The sequence below is a fragment of the Atta cephalotes genome, assembly GCF_000143395.1.
Source record: "Atta cephalotes unplaced genomic scaffold scaffold00042, whole genome shotgun sequence".
Taxonomy (NCBI): domain Eukaryota; kingdom Metazoa; phylum Arthropoda; class Insecta; order Hymenoptera; family Formicidae; genus Atta; species Atta cephalotes.
The window spans coordinates 1209116-1217805 of record NW_012130106.1 but is presented as its reverse complement, the minus strand read 5'-3'; positions in this window follow the sequence as shown (position 1 = coordinate 1217805).

Below are 8690 nucleotides of genomic sequence, written 5' to 3'. Positions count from 1 at the left end.
CCTACCTACCTACCTACCTACCTACCTACCTACCTACCTACCTACCTACCTACCACCACCACACACACACACACACACACACACACACACACTACTACTCTACTCTCTCTCTCTCTCTCTCTCTCTCTCTCTCTCTCTCTCTCTCTCTCTCTCTCTCTCTCTCTCTCCTTCATATTGCTCAATTCCACTCGCTCTTATAAATTATACAATTTCACCTATTCTATCAGAAACGGATAGCCTCTCCACAACTATAATATTATACATACATTAATATAACTAACATTTTATATTTTATAATAGCAAAAATCTTATTCTTTATTTTTTCGAAACAAGAATTTTAATAATTGTTTAAACTTTAAATATCACTAGTAAGATAAATTTGTATTAATATTTAAAAATGATCACAAAGAAAGACACAACTATGATACTAATTAAAATAATTTTAAAGAAACTTTCATCTTATCATACTATTATTCTTATTACTGTATCATAGAATTAAAAAATAAAACTAAAAAAATTGCAGTCTTTTCGATCTATATCTAAATAGTTTTATTAATACAAATTATGTTATTTCTATTTTTATCTTCTTGTCAATAAACTTTGGTAAAATATTAAGTATATCACAAATTTCAAAAATGTAAAACTAAAAATTGTAATTTTTTCAATTCATACATATATATTTGATTCTAAACTCTCTTTAATACTGAAAAGGTTTGTTGCTCTTACTTTTTACCTTTTAACAAACTTTTGTAAAATTTCAGTGTACCATTACCAATTCAAGATGTTTCTTATCTTCTCTAGATTTTTCTTTTATTTCTATAAATTTTTGGAAATTTTTGTCAACTATAGTTGACAATTTAGTCATTTTTGGAGCTGAAAACAAAAAAGATATATTATATATGTTTACTTATATAAATATATTTATATATACATATTTTAATTTTTTATTAATAAAAACGTACAAGGCTCATAACTTTCAATTTCATTTTTTGAATTATGTACTGTTGATGATTGTGTACATAATGGCTTTACCCATGGTTTTTTCCTAAATATTTCTTCCATTTGCTGCAAAGTTAATGATAATATTTTAATAGCTTCAATAAAAGAAAAAAAAGAAATAAAATATAATAAATAAAATATAATATAATAAAAATACAGCAACAATAAATTTATTTCATAATACTGTCAGATGATCATTTCCTGATTTCGAATTATAATCCTTGATTTTCTTATACATTCTTTTCATACTTGTTAATTTTGTCATACATTGTTTTGGAGAAAATGAAATATTTTTCTCTATTAATCTCTCTGATATTTTTTCATAAATACTTTTTTATGACTACATTTTCCACTATTTAAATTTAGTTCATATTCTTGGTATAAGTCCAAAAATAATAGAGTTGTGTTTCTTGACCAAATAGTTAACAATTCAATAAATGAACAATTATATAAATTAAAAATTAATGAATTTAAATAATAAAATGATTATTAAGAAAAAAATTGTGAATGGCAGTACCTTAGCATTTACAATTTCACAACTATTGTTTCTTTTGTAGTGCTTCTTTGTTACTTTCGCGTCATTAACTGCATTGATAATTTCAACATTCTGTGAAGTATTTGGAGTTATTCCTGTTTTCTTGACGTTTTTGAGAATTTTGGAAGTATAATTCTTATCTGTAATAATATTGGGAATGCAAATTAGTTCAGTCCGTTTTTTTGTGTTCAAAAATGCATTTATTTTAAAACAAAATGAATGAACAGATCAATTAAAGTATTGCCCATCGCTGTCTATTACTTTTTCCCATCTCTTAGTCTATTACTTTTTCCATCTATTACTTTTTCTCATCGCTTTTCCCATCAATTTTTGAATTCCATCTCGAAAAAATGACTCGTCTTTGGAGGCAATCCAATTTTGGAGCCAATTTTCGATTTCTGCGAAAGAAGTGAACCGGTGACTTGCCAAATCGTGCTGCATCCTTCGAACAACCAGTAATCAGAAGAAGTAATGTCCGGAGAACATACGGCGGATGCGGTAAAATCTCATTTGAGCGTTTCCAAATATTTTTTTACGACTTTAGCGACATGAGGTTGCCGAGCGTTGTCATAAAAAAGAATAACTTTATCATGTCTTTGCTCGTATTCCGGCCGTTTTTCTCACAATGCACGGCTCAAACGAATCAATTGTAGCCGATACCGATAATGGAATCGCCAGGTTTTAGTAACTCATAGTAGTAAACAAGACCCTTTTGGTCCCACCAGATACAGAACATCTTTGAACCATGAATGTTCGGCTGTGGTGTTGAGATCGATGGCACGATTGATCGGGCTTAGCGTAGTATTTTTTCTTCTTGGGGTTATCGTAGAATATCCACTTCTCATCTCCAGTCACAATCCGATGCAAAAAATCTTTTCTCTGTTGTCTTTGAATCAGCTGTTCACAAGTGAAAAATCGCCTTTCAATGTCTCTCGGTTTCAATTCATAAGGCATCCAATTTTCTTGTTTTTGAATCATTCTCATGGCTCTCAATCGTACAGAAACGGCTTGTTGAGTTATCCCCAATGATTCTGCAAGCTCCTCTTGCGTTTGACTCTGATCTTCTTCGAGTAATGCCTCTAATTCTTTGTCTTCGTATTTCTTTGGCTGTCCAGAGCTTATCTTCAACGCTGAAATCTCCATCCTTGAAACGTCGAAACCATTCCCTACATGATTTATCAGTTGGAGCAGTGTCCATAAATTTCGTGATGCACCATAAATTTCGACAAGCATTCGATGGGATTCAGCCGCACTTTTCTTCCAATTAAAGCAGAAAATCAAAACCTCCCGCAAATGTTGCTTGGTTAACACAAAATTCGACATTTCAAATACAATAAAAATCAAGGTTTTTGTATGAAACTCAAAGCGATATAAACTGAATATTATTAGCAGATGAACCTCTCTGAAACCACCAAAATCAGCTGTCATTATGGACCATTCACAACAGCTGGAGCTATCTTTAGGGAAACGGACCGAACTAATTTGTACTCCCAATAATATAAATTGAATATTATGTCCTGTACATGAAAATTCAGATTCTTGCGCAAAAAAAATAAGGAACAGAGATTAACACATATCGCACAAGATATAAATAAGACGAATATTTATTCCCGTCAATCAATATTTTTTCATTCATACACGACATTATATTAAAATAAAAATTAAAATTTATGAGAGATAGGTTTTTATTACATTAGATTAGGTTATGACTTTTTAATAATTGTACTTCTTACCAGATAATGCTTTTTCGTGGTCTTCAGGTGTAAGATATATTATATGAGCTTTATTTTCCTTTTCGTCAATGATCTCATATTGTATTAACTGAGATATTTTAATTTCTCCTTTTTTCTTAAAGAACTTATACAAAATCGTTGTGTATACTCATATGCCAATCACCATATGCATTATTGAACTTACACTATCTTCTGAAATCATGTAAAATTAGCCGGAAGTCAGCAATTCCTTTCGACTTTCGTGAAAATAATTACAGCAGAACTAAAACGTAGCTGAAACCGATTTTGGAACGAGAAAACAGAATTGTCACTATCAACAAATTTCGGGACGCATCCTCAATATTCAAGAATATATATATGTGTACGCCGACCTATTACACATAAAAAAAACCATCTTTATAGTTATCTTAGAGATATAGCAGACACTTAGATTGTGATTTCAAAGTTCCATATCTATTGACCCATTAATTTTCTGTGCTATGTCATAAAATTTTTCACATTTATTAAGAGGTTTACATTCAGAGAAAAAGGAGAAAAGAACAATTATACAGACCTACTATTATCACCCAATAATTAACAATCAAATATCATACATTAGGAGTTGTGTCAAAGCAAGACTCAAAGCAAGGCATATATTAAAATAAGGCTCCATCTTGACTTTTGTACACTGGAACGGAGAATTATCCATACAAACAGCGAGATCAAAAATTTCCACATAGGATTCTTGTGAAATTTGACACAAATTTTCTAGGAGTAATTGTTGTCAAATTGGTTGCAAAAGATCTGAAAAAGAATAATGAATGAACAAGATTATAAACGTTATATAAGACTAAAGCATGATCAACCTTCCGCTATACAATATCAGTACTGAAAATCTAATATATATATGTAAACTGTATACTGTTAGAAATGTAACCACGAATTTCCTTTACATATAAATGAAGCTTGTGGTTATGTACGAAATTAAAAGTAATGAATGAATTTAATGAAAATTTAGTTACAGTAATTATTTAAATGTAATGAACGTGTACATTATAAAATTTATAAAATTTAATATACTTTTTAATAAAATTTTATGAAAAATACATTAAATTTCGCAAATTTTCATGAAAAATACTAAAAATATTAAATTTTATGTATATGTATACAAATATACTTTTTAGTTATAAATACATTAATACAAATTTAATGTAATATCATGAAATTAAGTTCAAATCGTTTAACTTAAAATTTAATGAAATTTAAAAACATTTCTACAGTGTAAATTTGATGAGAACGATATATATCATCATCAAAAGAATAAAATCGGATAAATTTTAAAACTTTACCTAGTAAACATTAAGATCTTGTAGTTATTTAAAAAAATTTCTTTAAAGATATCTTCAAGACATTTCTAGAAAATATATAAAAGATGTCTAAAAGATGTCTAAAAAGATTTTATTAAAGATATCGTTGTATAAGTTATCTATATACATCTTAAAAATCTTTTAAAGGAAGAAATTTTAAAAATATTTATAATGGACATATTAAAGATATCTAATATGATCTCTCTTGAAAGGTATTTATTAGATATGTATCTAATAGATATCTTTTAGAAATAACTTAAAATATCTTATAATCTTATATTTGATATGACAGTTTGACATTTTCAGTTTCGCGACAGACGTATAAATCGCCATAAATTATATATTACGCGATTATCAAGGTTGATTCAAATTATGTGCGCTTCATATTAGCATTTGTGCGTCCCGAAATTTCGAGTTCCAAGTTCGGTTTCTCTCGGTCTTCTTCCGGCGACACGTACGTACACGAGAGGAGGACGCGTTTTAAAATTATAAGGTAATTCTTTTTTATTTTTAATTACTGTGTCATCGTTACTTGAGCGTTGGGGATACATGCCTTGTGCGTGACTCGTGACTTACCATTTCGAGTTCGAGTTTTGCCGGCGTCCCATATAAAGTCGACTTCCGATAAAACAAGAGGTTATCTGAATACTTGATTATGACAAATTAATATACTAGCCTTCTCAGGATTATGACAAATTAATATACTAGCCTTCGCAAGGAGGAGGCTGATCAGGTTAAAAGCTTGGCTCCCATCGGGGCTAGGCTCAAGAGCGATTGTTGAGCGACTTCTGTGAAACATCCCTGAGGAGCGTTCCGGCAGCTCCCGAAGCGCTGACCAGTGTTGCACGTGTAGACGACAAACTAAGAGTAGCATAGGCTATGAAGATCTGATCGATGATTAAAATTGGTACCGCGGGGATTAGACAGTTGACGCCCAGTCATGGATAGGACCATCGTGGTTGATATATGCTGGCTAGGCCAATGATGAGCTGCATTACACCGGAAATCAGCCTGCATAGCTGAGCGTGAGTAGAGCGTGGATAGTCGTTCGCAACTAGTGAGTTGCTTGAATTTATATCTTACAAGCGCACTGGGAATCTCATAGCATAGCTGATTAGACGTATTCCAATCTCAGGCCCAAGGGGGCAGTGCGAGTTAAGCAGGTATCGCATGTAAATCTGAAAGGATCTTCTGTGTCATCGTTATAGTGTATCAAGGAAAAGTAATTTCTACATAATATATATCTTATTTTGGCATTCAACGCTTTTTAAATTATTGTACCGTTTGCTGCAGTTTTACAACTAATCTCAAATTAAATGATAAATATTGCACGGATTTTAGCAATATTTATCAATTTAAGTGTATAAACAAAAATATTTTTGCATGTTTTGGAATTATATTTTGAAAGTTTTGTTACATATAATTCAGGAATATGTGTTAGTTTTTATATGATATTATAAATAAAAAATATAAAAACCTGTCGTACGTTTACGTTGCTTTCGATTTTCAGTATCAATTTGATGAAAAATAGCAACTTAGTCTATACTATAATATAAAGGACAAGTGTTCCACGCGCTTGCGAATCTGCATCCAGTAATTGTAACACGATCGCAAAGTCTCTTAATAAGAGGCACATACCTGCAAGCACGGCATTTTAAATGAAAATGTCAGCGAGGCTGCGATTGAAGGGTAGCATCCCGCGCAACTTGTTGAACCCGACACTTTGAAAGCGCCCTTGTTGGAGAATCCTGATGGTGAACCTCCTTCTATATGAAGGCTAAAGTTCATAGATTTAAATTTAAGAATAATAATACTATTTTGGATAGATTCAAATTTAAAATAATATAAATTTATCAAATTAACAGGTATCGAGAACATGACGAAAAAAGAATCGGCACATCTGCTAAGTCCATCGGCCAGCATTGACATTAGTAAATCGATTAATGATCGATCGCACGCGGAGAGAGAGAGAGAGAGAGAGAGAGAGAGAGAGAGCAAGACAGATATTACAAAAGAATCGATGAATCAAGAATTCCATGATGTCGATAAGAAACAGGGCCTCTAGAAAAGAAAGAGCTCCAGATATGAAAAAGTTTTTTATTCTCGAATGAAATATAAACTCCATTGACGTACAATAGTAACAAAGATTAATATAAATATTTGATTAATAAATTCAATCAACAATGACAATCGAAATTTTCTAGAAGGGTTCGTGACGGATCTATTTGTGTCCATATAACTCCATAAAGGATCAGCCATATTGAAATTTCAATTACAGATTTTGAAAGTAGAAATTTCAAACTTTAAAATGCTTTTTTAAAAATCTCTTTACGATTTTTGACAAAGTTACACTCTTTCGAATATTTACCTATTTTTGAGGACGGACTAGGTGATCCTTTAATTTTTTTGCGTAATATATTTGATTGATATTTTAAAATACCGATATTTGGTTATGTTCTCTAATTCTTCTGTCAATGCATGATTTTTCCCATTTTCACTATAAGTGAAAACGAGAATCTGTAATAAACTCTTATTTATAATATTTTTCCGAAGGAATTTGTGATACTCATAACAAAATTTGCATATAAACATTTATATAATTAAATAAAAATTGACTGTTCTTAATTCGAAATGGGAACTCCTGCATTGGCAGAAGAGTTATTATCCAATATTTTGGTCTATTCCTCTTGATTAATTGATTCTCATCGGTTCGATTTCAATTGTATTTGTTAATGTGTAACATTTTGCTTATATGGTTTAAGCTTTAAAAATCTATAAATGAAGAAGTCATTTACAATCGAAGTGTTATTGGTGCTTAATATTCATTTAAATTTTATATTTTGTAGCTCAAGCGGACTGCGCGCCGATATTTTTGAAATCCATAAATAGCATTTTTCATTTATAAGTGAAACTTTTGCAATCCTATTAGATGTACAACTTTGTTTCCGCCGTTTTCCTATAGATAGCTTTAGCGGTAAGTGGTGATCGAAATAAATAGATCATAGACGTCATACAATAAACTTGGGCATCTGTCAACATAACCCCATAGAAACATTAGTCGATTTGTGTCTGCATCATAAAGTTATTCTCGATTGAAAATGTCAGTTTACGAGCCAAATTCTCGTCATTTGCGGGAGGTTTTAATTTTTTGCTTCAATATGAAGAAATTTGCGGCTGAGGCTCATCGAATGCTCTCAAATACTTATGGTGAGGTCGCTATTAGTGAAAGAACGTGTCGTGAGTGGTTTCAACGCTTCAAGAAAGATGATTTTGACGTCGAAGACCGGCATAGCGGTGGAAGAGAGAAGATTTTCGAAGATGCAGAATTGGAGGCATTACTTGAGCAAGACTCGTGTCAAAATCAAGAAGAATTGGCACGATCATTGGGAGTGATTCAACAAGCCATTTCAAAACGCCTCAAAGCCATGGGAATGATTCAGAAGCAAGGAAATTGGGTGCCGTACGAATTGAAGCCGAGAGATGTTGAACGGCGTTTGTTTACTTATGAACAGCTGCTTGAAAGGCAAAGAAGGGATTTTTGCATCGCATTGTGACTGGGGACGAAAAATGGGTTCATTACGATAATCCCAAGCGCAGAAAATCATCAATCGGGGAGTTCCCGGCCATGCTTCCACGTCGACGGCCAAACCGAATATTCACGGCTCCAAGATCTTGCTCTGTATTTGGTGGGACCAGCTTGGCGTAGTGTATTATGAACTGTTAAAACCGACTGAAACAATCACAGGCGATCGGTATAGAACGCAATTGATGCGTTTGAGCCGAGCATTGAAAGACAAATGGCCGTAATACAACGAGAGACACGATAAAGTGATTTTGCAGCATGACAATGCTCGACCCCATGTTGCGAAAGTGGTCAAGACATACTTGGAAACATTGAAATGGGAAGTCCTATCTCACCCGCCGTATTCTTCAGACGTTGCTCCCTCTGACTATCACTTGTTTCGATCAATGGCATACAGCCTGGCTGACCAGCACTTCCGATCTTATGAAGAAGTAAAAAATTGGATCGATTCGTGGATAGCCTCAAAAGATGACCAGTTTTTTCGTACGCTACCC